This window comes from Mus pahari, chromosome 5 (assembly GCF_900095145.1).
Source record: "Mus pahari chromosome 5, PAHARI_EIJ_v1.1, whole genome shotgun sequence".
NCBI classification, from domain to species: domain Eukaryota; kingdom Metazoa; phylum Chordata; class Mammalia; order Rodentia; family Muridae; genus Mus; species Mus pahari.
In genome coordinates, this window is record NC_034594.1 from 161,910,823 (window position 1) to 161,923,986 (window position 13,164).

Here is a 13,164-nt window from a genome sequence, read left to right on the forward strand (position 1 = left end):
TTTCTTTTTTTCGAGACAGGGTTTCTCTGTATAGCCCTGGGTGACTTGGAACTCACTTTGTAGACCAGGCTGGCCTCGAATTCAGAAATCCGCCTGCCTCTGCCTCCTGAGTGCTGGGATTAAAGGCCTGTGCCACCACACCGGGCCTGGAGCATTTTCTTGATTGCTTATTGATGTAGAAGCGCCAGTCCCACTGTGGGTGGTACCATCCCTCTGCTGGTGAGCTGGAGCCGTAAGAAAGGTAACAATGTGAGCCACTAGGTTGGTCCGTTTTAAGGACCAGGCCTGATTTCCAAACAGACCATAAGGCACTAGCTTCAGGATCATAACTTCCAGAAACTAAGTCATAAGACACCAGCTCTAGGAATATGTCATAAAACCCCGTCCTGAAGAACAGCCTGGGGAAAACCACAAGAATGGAGAAATGTCTTATTTCAGAACGGGCTGTCTGTAGCTCTAATCTATCACATGGTTGAATGTTCATGACATAGGGGATGCAGACCACTGACCACCTGTGACACCCTAGCACCCACCAATGACATCTTAGATTACCTAATCCTTCTACAGAGTTCTCCCTGTTGCCTATAATGACTGCGTGCCTTTGTCTGGGGTTGCCATTGTTGAGAATGGTTGACCCCCGCATTCTGGTTGCTTCTGCAAAATAAACGCTCTTTGTTTTTGCATACTACCTGAGTCTGGCATCTCCTTCAGTGCTTTTCGGATCCTTACACAAGGAAGCAGAGTTGTCTCACGGTTTCTGCTACAGTTCTTGTCTCCAGGTTCCTGCCTGACTTTCCCCAAAGAAGGATTGTGACCCGGAACCACAAAATGCAAAGCCTTTTCCTCCCCAAGTTGCTTTTGATCACGATGCTTATTAAAGTAACAGAAAACTGACCAAAACAGGGAGAGCTCTCCAGGTGCCTAAAGTCTGAGCAGGAGTTGTGCTTAATCCCCCTTCCATGGGACAGTTATCCAGGATTTCCTGGTCTAAAGTCAACAGAGACCTCCTCTCTGTCTGCTGCTACATCCTTTGCTGCATCAGCACTTGTGCAGCCTCAGCTGAGACCTGGTGACCAGGCTAGGGGGGTCTGGTTAGATGCAGCAGGAGGTAATAGCTTGGCAGAGGGCAGGGAGGTACCTTGTCTCCTGTAATATGGAAGTGGTGACAGAGGATTTCAAGCAGTGATGGTCTCCACCTAGAAACAGACTTTCAGGATGACCAGTGACTTTAAAAGAACAGTATCGACAGAGGCAAAAACATTTTCTACTTGCACTTGAGAACAGCAGGCTGGAGGGGCGGGGCAACGACTGTGGATCCCTCCTTCTTCAGTCACCCTCTGCCATCTGCCGGCCACAGCCGGAAGTGCTCCTGAATCACTTCAGGTGGTCCTGTTGGGGAGTTTTGTTAGGTTTTCTGAGTATAGGGTCTCACCCTGTGGTCCAGATTTGGCCTCATCTTCCTCCTCATCTGGGAGTTTACAGGAGTGGGTCACCATGCCAAGCTCAGGGAGGGCGTCTTACTACTGTATATTTTCGGAGCTCAAAATGTGGCTTCTGAGAAAAATTGTGCCACAATTCACCAGACTCCATAATTTATTTCCCTCGAAATCACAGTTCCAAGGAGACTTGAACATCTGAGAGATTGGATTGACATTTTTAATCCTTTGCTGGAGAGGTAATATTTGAACTCTGAACACCATGTGCAAACTCTGACTCTGACATCTTAATTCTAGTTTAGCAGGTGTGTGTGTGTGTGTGTGTGTGTGTGCGTGTGTGTATGCATATGTACATACACATGTGGCAGTTGGAGAAGTTCTCTCAGGAGATGGTTCCCTCTTTTTACCATGTGGGACTGAACTTGAGTTGTCAGGGTTAATGTCATGTGACTACATGCTAAGCCATCCCAACAGTCCTCTATAATTTCTTTATGATGTTGGCCATGAAATGTCACCTGTTCGTCCTCCATCTCCTCGTCCGTGGCAAGAGACCTTGTGGAAGATGCTAGATCTTGCTTCTCTAGTGGGTTCGACTCATGACAAGAACTTACATGTGCACAGCCTGTAACAGCTCGCACCCCACCTGCTCTCAGTCAATCCCATGCACCATGCTCTCAATGTACCTAAGAGTTTAGTTTAGGCAAACCTTAGAATATAGAGCACAGAGCATTCTGAGAATCACTTATGCATATATACCTGGGCATGCTGTCTGTGCCACATTTCAACGCCACAGTCGATTCAAACAATGTCAGCCCACGCTCTCAAATCTTTCTTATTCCCTCCTGCTAGAGTGATTCATATTCCTTGTGACCACCTACAATACACTATCTGGAGTGTGACTGCTCACTTCTATCTGGGAATATGGGCCCGAATTGCCTGGGTCCCTAAGGGTCAGGGCCAGTCTATTGTATTGTAGTGTCTCATGCTAGGTTATTTGACATCTACTCAATAAACACTTGTTGAAAGGATTGATCTCATTGGATTCTCCAGGAATCCTGGATCAGGTGGATCAGATGTGAACTGTGGTCATTCTGGAGAGGAGCCATAGAGACTGGATTTAGATGTCAGCAGTAGAATTGAGAGTGGGATTCAAGGCTGGGAAAGATAAATATGCATGCAGACAAGCGATGAAATAACTGAGAGAACAAGGCTCGCCTTGAGCTCAGACACTGACGCCAATTCCTGGTACCAGCAGAGTCTAGAAGAGGGAGTCTAGCCATCGCTCTAGCCCAGGCTCTACCACTGAACTACAACCCATCCCTTCTAATCCATTCTTAAACTCCTTACGTGATACACAGAACTGGTGGTGTGGTGGTGGTCACGGTGACTTCAGGGACAGAGATGATGATGGTTTATTGGGCACTCCCAGTGTGGCGAAGTCATCATTATAAATGCATTTATTTATTCTCAGTGACCTCTGAGGCAGGTACTTTGTCAAGTCACTGCCTAAAACCGCTTCTGGGAAATGGTGGGCATGGGGTTTAGATCTAGATCTTTCTGACCCCAGGAGCTGAGTTATGGTGCTAACATCTGTCTGTGGAACCAAATGAAAGGAATACATGATTACCCTCATTTTTCAGATGAGGGAACAAAGGCGTAGGGAGAGCAACTTGCTGCCAGTGCATGGCTTGCAGTGGGCACTGAAAGGCTTCTCTCTGTCTCTGACATACCCTCTTTGCTCAGACCTTTTCAGGTCACAGATGACCTGGCCCCATGCCTCAGAGTTTCTGTCTTCCTTGTTTTCTCTCCCCAGACCTCTCTTCTAGCTAGCCTGATGAAAGTCACAGAAGTCTCATAAAATGACAGTCAGGGCTGGGCTGACTGGTCTAATCTGGTTCTCCATCTGCTCTCTTTTACCAGGGCAGCTATAGAAAACCAGCAGTGGATGTCAGAGGCGACGAAAGGAAGCCAGGGTCTGTCTGTGGAGATGGCTGGACACAATCCTCTACTGCCTCTGCCTCATCCCCTCTCTTCCCTACGGCTGGCAAAGACGGGAGAGCCGGGAAGAACATCATTTATTTTTTCTCGAAAAAGGAAAAGATTTCCCTTGGGAAATCTGCAGCTCTGTGAGCCAGAGGAGGCCCTGGCTCTTCCCTCACTGTGTCTACTTCGGGAATGAGTTGTCTCAGAGCTCCTCAAGAAGCTGAGGAGTCCTCACCAGACCTAGTGGTTTGCGCAGGACTCAAGCTCATACTGCTGGGTCTTGATAATTATGCATATGGACCAACTTGTGGACCAACTCGCAGCATCCTGTATAGCATATTCATGGCGAGTTGTGTTTCATATGCTGCTGAGTAGTCTGGAGTTTCAGGAAACAAATTAGATGGAATGAATGCGTCTGTAATACACAGGAGCCATCAAATAGGATTGGCAGAGGGCACCTCTTAGCATTAAAGTAACAGAAGAACTGTGGGAGTGTTTTAGAGCAGGGTGCCTTCTGTGCCTGGGGTCAGGGAGACCTTTGCTCCTGGTTTATTGAGGGGAGGACCTTGGGAACCAGGAATCCTTGCTAATCTCCTTGAATCTACAAATGTGGAGTGTTTCAACGCGACTCTACTTAGAAATAGCTAGGGTTCACTGTGCAAGTGTGCATGCATGCATGTTTGAATATGTGCATGCATATGTGCTGTGTGAGTGTGTGTGTGTGTTCATGCCTGTGTGGATGCACACATATGCATGCAAAAAGGCCAGCAGTTAACCTCAGGTGTCTTCCTCAAGCTTCCCACCTTGTAGGCTTGTTTGTTTGTTTTGAGAGAAGGTCTCTCCCTGAACCTGGTTCTTCTCACAAGCCCTCTGGATCTGGCCATTACCACCCTACCTATGCTGGGATTATAGGCACCTGCCACCAGGCCTGGTTGTGTCATTGTGGGTCCTGGGGCTCAAACTCAGGTCCTCATGCTTGCATCGCAAACATTTTCCTGACTGAGCCGTACTCCAGTTCACCTGAAGGGTTTGTTTGCACTGGATGTTTAGCAAAGTCAGGAGGATGAGCCAGACACGGAACAGTGACATGCCCCTATCTGTGACAGCCTACATGGAGTTCTTATGAGAGATTGCTCAAACTATGACAAATCCCATTCATCGGAGGGACCTCCGTGCATCTCTTTACATGGAAAGGGCTGTCTCCTTGGCTGTTTTGCAGATACGCTTCTCCTTCTGCTTCCGTGCTCATCCCTTCTGGTATCTCTGGAGGGAAAGCTGCTCTCTGGTGAATAAAGATAAGCAGTGTGTGTTCAAAGAGATTGGCAAGGGAAGATGGATAAATGTCTTTGTGCTCCTCAGGCCCTGAGGACAGCCAGGGACAGGAGAGGCAAACAGGGACCAAGCAGGTTAGAGAGGGGGTCACCTGGTACAACCCCACCTCACAGGGGTGACATCACACTTGGTTCAGTGAGCCTCTGACAGCCGGTCCCTTCATAGCAAGACTGATGCTCTTTCAGGAAGGTAAAATGCCAGTGCATTGAGCATGCCCCATGGGATAGAGGAGACAGCCCTGGTGTTAAGCCTGTGTTGAGTGGCACCGTATTCCTGGATCTCTTCACCTTGTGCTCCAAACTAAGAGAGATGGGGATTCTTTGGTTTCTCCACTGAGGGTTCTCAGAAGAACCAGGCAAGTAGTTCGCTATTGAAGAGATAAAAAGGTGGGAGAGGCTGTGCCCACATGGTGACTAATATCTATTTTAAAACCCAGTGTTGTCAGACAACTGGTTGTTTCCACACACACAGATGCCTGTCCACAGGAAGATCTGCAAATACCTGACTGTAGGTGCCCACTTCCACCTCATGGTTCTGGAGAAATGGGCTTGTTCTACTGATTTCATGCCTGAGTGGGAAGAAGTGATCTAAAGCCAAGACCAAGGTACTCAAGTTCATCCCCCACCTTCCCGGCATGCCCATCCCAAGCTTCCTAAAGCATGCGGGGAGGGTCCGGCCCAGGGATGTCACCAGCAGATCCTCCACACATGATCTCAGCTCATTCTGATCAAGCTGACTTGGTTTCCAGGAAATAAAAGCCGAAGTGACAAAGGACAAGGTGCTAGGAGAAAGGTGACCTCTTCTGCTTGAACTTAGACACACATACACACACACACACACACACACACACACACACACCCCACACACACAAACAAGCATGGAACCTTAGCAGGTACTTGATTCAGAGCTCTAATGGAGGAAGGAACAGGAGGCAAAGCAGAAAGAAGAGGCCGTTTCTGGGCTCCTGTGATGTTGCTAGGTTGACCCTCTCCATGCCACAAAGGAGCAGCTTGACTTGACTCACCCAAAGTCACATGGGCATGAAAAGTGGGCCTAGGATCCTGCAGTTGAGAGCCAATGTGCCCTTCACATGTGTTTGCCTGTCCTCCTCCACGCTCTTCTTCTCGCCAGTCCTGTGAGCCCTGTTGGCAGACCACTGGGCCAGAAGACACGACCATTGAGCACCACTCCCATCATGTGAAGGGCTGACCGGTCTGCATCATTACACCTGTGATTTTTGTGACCAGCATACTGCGGTTTGTTGCCTCAAAGTGTTCACTGTGACAGCCACCAAGTTTCAGGAGAAATAAAGTATTCTCCTTCCCGTGGGTTTGGAGGAGTCAGTTGTAAGGGCTAGCTTCAGAATGATCCATTGTTCTGAGCCAAACTGGTGCAGGTTTCTTCAGGTCGGATCCCATCAGCGCCAGCATTACACGGATCACCGGCCTTGAAAGGGTTCTGCACACACATCCATGTAGGGTTAGTCCCATGGGAGCTATGGCCATGCTCTGAATGGCTATTGAAAGTGTGAATGGCCTTTAAATGGCATTCCTTCATGCTTTCAAGCCCCTCCGAGGAATGTCAGTCCATCTCCTGCTCATTAGAAGTGACAATTCCCAGGCCAGAGGAATGACCAGCGTGAGACAGTGAGATGGATTCTTTACCACAAAGAACAGGATACGGCTTGGAGCCAGCCATGTGGGAGAGGACACTATCGTAAGTAGGGCTTGGAGATTCCAGCTTCATCTTCAGTATAAAGAATACGTAATAGTATAAGGTATCTCAGAGATGCTGTGGCCTACAAGTGGAGTGAGCTCCCAGGCCCTCAACTCAGCCCCAGTAATAGCGCCCTCCAGCGCTCACATGTGCACTCTATTACCCCTTCCTAGCATTCCAGACAAGCACACACTAAGGCCCTAGATTTAATTTCAGCTAATTTCTCATAGTAAAAAAAATCAATAAATTTACACAATTTATTTCTAGCAAATTATATTTACTCATCTTCTGAGAGTAAATTCTGATAGCCAAGTATTACAAAAGCACTCTAAACGTTTTGGGAACCCAAGGGAATACAACTGGAGCATCTGTGCCAGGGGCCAAACCTCGCACTTGTGGCTAAGTAACAGAGGGATGAATAGGAGCGCAGCTCACACTCTGCTGGGAAATCTGCTTGCTTGGACCCCACTCTTCACTTATTTAGTGGTCTCTTATAGGAGTTACCAGAAAACCATGATATATTCCAGACAGGGCTTTGCCGCACCGATTAGCCTACTCTTACTGTTCTTTGTCATCCGGTCCCCAGAAGAACTCAACGTACATTGACTTTGACTTGGTCTTCATATGCTCACTCAGTGAATGGACTGGGTTTGTTCAGCCACCATAGTGGGAACGCACATGCCCCTGTCATGTACTGGGAGCCGGAGGTACCAGCTGCTGGTCTGAGAGGATTGTACTGTGAACTCACTCTTCTTCTTGTGTTTGTCATTACTGAGCGACTCTTCCATCCTGGCGTGATGTGAGAGCATCCTTTGATGTCGGGCATTTCTGTATTTGTTTCATTTCCTCCCCAGAACTGCACACTTACTTATTTTCCAGAGTATGTTTGGGGGAATGTGTCTACTTAGCAGGAGAACATTTTCAATAACCTCTTCTGCTTTTATTGAGGTTCTATTAGCATTATTCTTTTGTTGTACAAGTTCACCTGGGCCCCATCAAAGCAGGAAGGGGACTCCGACTTTCAAGATCCAGTCAGGCAGAGACACAGAGCGGTGGAGAAGAAAAAAAGAAGCCATTGTACTGAAGGTCAGGATAGTCCAGAAGGCAGGAAAGTCACAGCAAGATGACACGAAATGTGGGTGTAGTACCCGAGAGGTGTGGGTGAGGCCAGATGCAAGCTTTCCAACGGCAAGGATGGGAGGATCTGGGAAGACGGCTCATTCAGCAAAGAGCTGGATGTCCAGGCACAAGGGCTTGAGTTTGGACATCAGCACCTATGTAAAATCTGGGGGTCGCAGCTTGCATTTGTAACCCAAGCACTGGGGAGTAAGGGCAGAGCCTCCTAAATCCCGGTCTATGAAATTTAGCTCATCTGTCTTAACCGAGCAGTTATGGTGGTCTCCTCTCACTGCAAAATCATTTTTAGTGTTGTTTTATTCATGATGTTGATAGTCTCGGTTGTGTTTAACAAGGGTCTACTGCGTATTTTCAAGATATGGGTTAAAATAAGTGGGAAATATAGTAATGCATCTTTCTGGAGTGAAGCATAATTCGTGGTTTGTATTGATCATGCTCATGCCTGCACATTCACACACACATTGCATTGATTATTATACATGCACACACAGGACTGAAGGAAGACGTGGGTAGAGGTTTGGCATTCAGGATCCAGGGTAGTCAACCTTGGCTTTGAGTATTGACTTAACATCTGTATGGCCTTGGGCCAGGTCTTTGACCTATCGAGATCCTTTCTTGTATATTTTGTCATGGCGCTAGTCCGAGTAAAGTGATACAGTGTGACATTCAGAAGCTCTTGGAGCACGTGCCACACTAGTGACTATGGAGAACATGGCTTGGCACTATGGCCATTGCTAGCATACCTCATTAGTTACTTTCCTCATTTCATTGCTGTCGAAAACACTGAGCAGAAGCAACTTAAGGGAAGAAGCCTTTATTTTGGCTGGTGGTTTCAACAGGTCTTCTGTCCATCGTGGTGGGTAAAGCAGGAGGAGCATTTTGGTCCCTGGTGTGGGGGGGGGTGTTGTGGCGATTTTTCACATTAGGTGCACAGTAATCAGAGAGCTGGAGAGGAAGTGGAGGCAAATATAATCTTTAGGTGCAGCTCCTCACCACCAACTAGACACCATATCCTCAGAGCTCCACATCCTTCCAAAACAGCGCCACCAGCAGGGAAATGGGTATTCAAGCATGTGAGGCCCAGAGAGACACTTCACATCCAAACTGTGGCAATATTCTTGCTTACAAAGTTCTTTCATCCATGAGAATCTTGGGTCCAGTCACAGATGATAAACTGACGAGAGACTCTCTTTCTCTTTTCCTGTTTTCTAACTCAATCTTAAGCATCAAACAAATCTTTAAGGGGTTTATATTCCTTAATTGTTGGAACTAGAAGGCAACACCATAGCCTAAAAACTCACGGTGCCTCCCAGTGTCTCCCTGACACATTCCAGACAGTAAAAGCGTAAAGGTAAATGATTGTTCTGAGCCCAGAAGAATCCCATATTTGGTGAGAAAGGCCAGTGGCCTCTGGAACTTTCTGAGATAGTCATAAGAAATATTTATAGCTATAGGCAGTCCTTCTTCAACAAAAAGCATTTTAAAAGTATATACATATATGTACACACACACACACACACACACACACCACTCTAACCAGGTCCGTGTTTTAATGTTGCTAAAACCCAACATAGGTGACAAATGTGATTTTTTTTCTTGTTTTAGTTGTAAGATTTGAACTTAAATTCTGCCTCATGTCTAAGTTGTACTGTGCCATTTCCTAGTTGGTACAAAATTGGCTTGCAACTATGCAATGCAACTTCTCAGACCTGGTTTGAGGAGCAAGAAGAGGGATAGAGGGCTTAGCAAGGTTGTGGTGTTGGAAAAATACCTTCATTTCCTTTCAAACATTTGGAATGAGTGAGACCCCACATATGTGTTATTAATAAATACCTCCTTTGCCACGAAGAGAAATCAAATCCTGCAGACCCTGATTCTTTTACACTGGACTCATCAGAATCTACTTTTGCAAGGGCAACTTGAGAGCTAAGACACCCCCGGAGTCTTTGTTCTTCGACTGAAAGGTCATGTTTTTGCCAACACTCACTGCAACTTGAACCGGGAGAAACTGCAGTTCAAATTTGGAACCCACAACCTTGAGGAGTTAAAAGGCTGGTGAAACCCACGCTGTATAAAAATTCACCCAGAGGACACAGGATAGATAGGCTAACGTCTTAGAAAGATACGTGTTCTAGGGATAGAGCGTAAAGTGCCTGCATTGTGAGCCTTCATTAGGCTCTAGAGCTTGATCCCTAGAACACAGGAAAACAAGAATCAGGTGTGTGCGTTTGTAAGCCCAGCACTGAGCAGACAGAGACAGGTGGGTCCCTCAGGCTCTCTGGCCAACCAGTTTAGCCTAGTCAGTGAACTCCAGGCCAGTGAGAAACTGTCTCAAGAAAACACAGAGGTTAGTGACTGAAGAACACTGTCTGAAGCTATCTTCTGGCTTCCACATACATGTGCACCTACATGTATGCACCCTCACTACATGTACACACATGAATACACACACACATACACACACACACACACACACACACGTATGTATGCTTACATGCACACAAAGACGGAGGAGGAGGAGGGGGAGGAAGAGGAAGAAGAGAAGGTTTTTTGTTAAACAAAAGACCTGTTCATCAGGGCAGATTTCTGGCAGAATTAGTTCCTTTCTTTCCTTCTGGGAAAGCTAAGACGGATTACCAGGTAGGAATAAACCCATAAGCCAGCCTGGGGAGTAAGAGGTTAGCCTTGTCTTCAGGACAAGCAATGCTATGGTGAAATGTAAAATGCTTTCACAGGGTCATGCGTTTGACCATTTGGTTCTTAGCCAGTGGTTCTGATTGGGGAGGTCAAGGAACCTTTGGCAGGTGGGGTCTAGCTGGAGAGAGTGGATCTCTGGGTAGGGGAGTGGGGATGGCACTTGACTTCCTGATTTTTGTTTTGTTTTGACACAGGCGTGAGCAGGCAGCTTCACATCGATTTTGCTGCTCCCAGCCCTGAGCTACTCTTGCCTCACGCTTTCCTTCCACGCCAGACCAGAGTCAGCCCCCTCTCTCTTGCATTGCTTCTTGGTAAGTGCTGGATGACAGCACACACACAGACACTAATGCAGTGGGTTTGTACACTGAGTTCTCAGTGAGTCTCACACAGTGGACATGCACTGTGATTGTCGAGTCTTTGAACAAAGCCCACTGAGTGGATGCTATGAGCAAAAGAAGCAGCTGGGGTCTGGCCTATCTCCTCGCCTTGTCTGACCCAAGATGAATCAACCCCGAGGAGTTTTGATTTTGTAATATGAGCTCAGCAGACGGCAGGGAGATGTTCCCAGTGTATATGTATGTCCATGGTAGCGTTCATGGATTTGGAAAGCATGCATGTGGCCGTTAATCTCATTGCCAACTTGATGAGTTCAAGAAGCAGCTCTGCAATAGATTCTGAGTGTACCTGTGAGGGAATCATCTAAACGAGTGGTTCTCAACCTTCCTAATGCTGCAGCTCTTTACTACCATTCCTCACGTTGTGGTGACCCCCAACCACAAAAGCATTTTTGTTACTACTTCACGACTGTAACTAGGCTGCTGTTACGAACTGTAATGTAAGTATCTGTGTTGTGTTTTGTTTTGTTTTGTTTGGTTTGGTTTTTCCAGATCCCCTGGAGTTGTAGTTATAGGCACTTGTGAGCTACCTACATGGGTGCTCAGAACCAAACTTTGTCCTCTGGAAGAGCAGCAATCACCTTTAATCACTGTGCCATCTGCCCAGCCTCTCTTGTTTTTGTCCAGCTTAAAATGTGCCATAATCCTGCTGTCCACTATTGATATATATATATATATATATATATTTTTTTTACATAGAGTTAAAGTCCTTGTTCTGCTTTGCAAAATATGGACAGTGAGGCAGTCCGAAGTGTTAGAGCAACTCCCTCTTATTTGAATGGACAGCATTATCACGGATGACTATGTAAGGGAAACGCGTATAAAATTTCCTAAAGAAAACAGCCTGATGCTCTGAGAGGGAGTCTGTGGCTCCTGGAGGAGATGGAATCTGCAAAGGAAAGGAAGACCTCAAACACAAAAGTGCAGCCATCAAGGACGGGCCTCTGGGCAGTTTCGCTTTATTGACCTCTTTTGAAATCACCAGGAGGATTTATGAAGCAAGCTGGACCCAAGGGTGCACTCCTTTAGTCTGAGCATGTACAGAAGGGATGAGAAAAACATTCCTTGACCAAAATGACAGCTCAGGAGTAAAGCGCTTGCTGCTCAAGCAGGAGGACCTGAGTTCAAATCCCCAGTACCCACATTCACTTGACCTTGGTTTTGGGTGTCTGCAGTCCCAGAGTTCCGGTGGCAAGATGGGACATGGAGCCAGGAAAATTCCCAGAAGCTCCAAAGCCAGCTAGCCTGCTGTAGGCAGTTGCAAAGAGACCGTGTCCCAAGCGAAGCAGGGGTGAGCATAGTCACTTGAGCCACCTTCTGACTTCCACACACGCACAGTTATAAAAACCCATATAAGTCCATGCACACATATGCATACGTCAACACAGACAAAGATTAAAAAGCACTCCTTAAATGTGAGAGTCCTGCTGATCCCTTAGTTGGAAGTAGTAAGCTGGACAGACTACAGGATTGGTGGTCTCCTTGGACTTGACACATGGAGGCTATAGGCTCCTCGTAGTTCCTCTTGAGCATGTCCCCACAGGTAGTAACATTTGCCCAGTAACCACGTGTGCTGCAGATATGCTGAGGCTTCACGTGTTATTAAAAAAAAAATATTGCCTTTCTCGCTCCCCGGCCATCTTGGCGGCTGGTGTTGGTTGGGGGTTGTCCCACGCCTAAGGCAGGAAGATGGTGGCCGCAAAGAAGACGAAAAAGTCCCTGGAGTCGATCAACTCTAGGCTCCAACCGGTTATGAAAAGTGGGAAGTACGTGCTGGGCTACAAACAGACTCTGAAGATGATCAGACAAGGCAAAACGAAGTTGGTTATCCTTGCCAACAACTGTCCAGCTTTGAGGAAATCTGAAATAGAGTACTATGCCATGTTGGCTAAAACTGGGGTCCATCACTACAGTGGCAATAATATTGAACTGGGCACAGCATGTGGAAAATACTAGAGTATGCACACTGGCTATCATTGACCCAGGTGATTCTGATATTATTAGAAGCATGCCAGAACAGACTGGTGAGAAGTAAACAAGAAAGTTTTCCTTTAATAAAACTTTGCCAGAGCTCCTTTTGAAAAAAAAAAATATTACCCCAACTTCCCCTTGTGGATTCCACTCTCTCAGTTTGGCCTTGTTTTTCTACTTCCCATGAGGTGGCTGGAGTGGTCCTGGTATTCTCTTTGCCTGGTGGTATCTTGTGTCCAATTCTCTCTAACTCAGTTACTAGGATTTCCAGACTTTAACAGGGATGGGAACACTTTAAAATAAATCAAAGATGTTATTAGCTAAGAGCTTCTATTATTCAACGGTCCAGTGAAATTATTTGGAAAATGTTGTAAGATGGCTGGAGAGATGGCTGAGCCATGAAGTACTACCATGCAAGTGTGACGACGTGCGTTCTGCCCACAGAATCCTCATGAGACAGACAGCAAAATAGCTGTGCATGATTTTCATATGCTTGT

General features: G+C 46.7%; 1 pseudogene; it reads left to right on the top strand.

The window, feature by feature from the left end:
* The first annotated feature begins 12,334 nt into the window (after positions 1-12,334).
* On the top strand, positions 12,335-12,787 carry LOC110322478 (annotated as a pseudogene).
* The last annotated feature ends 377 nt before the right edge of the window (positions 12,788-13,164 follow it).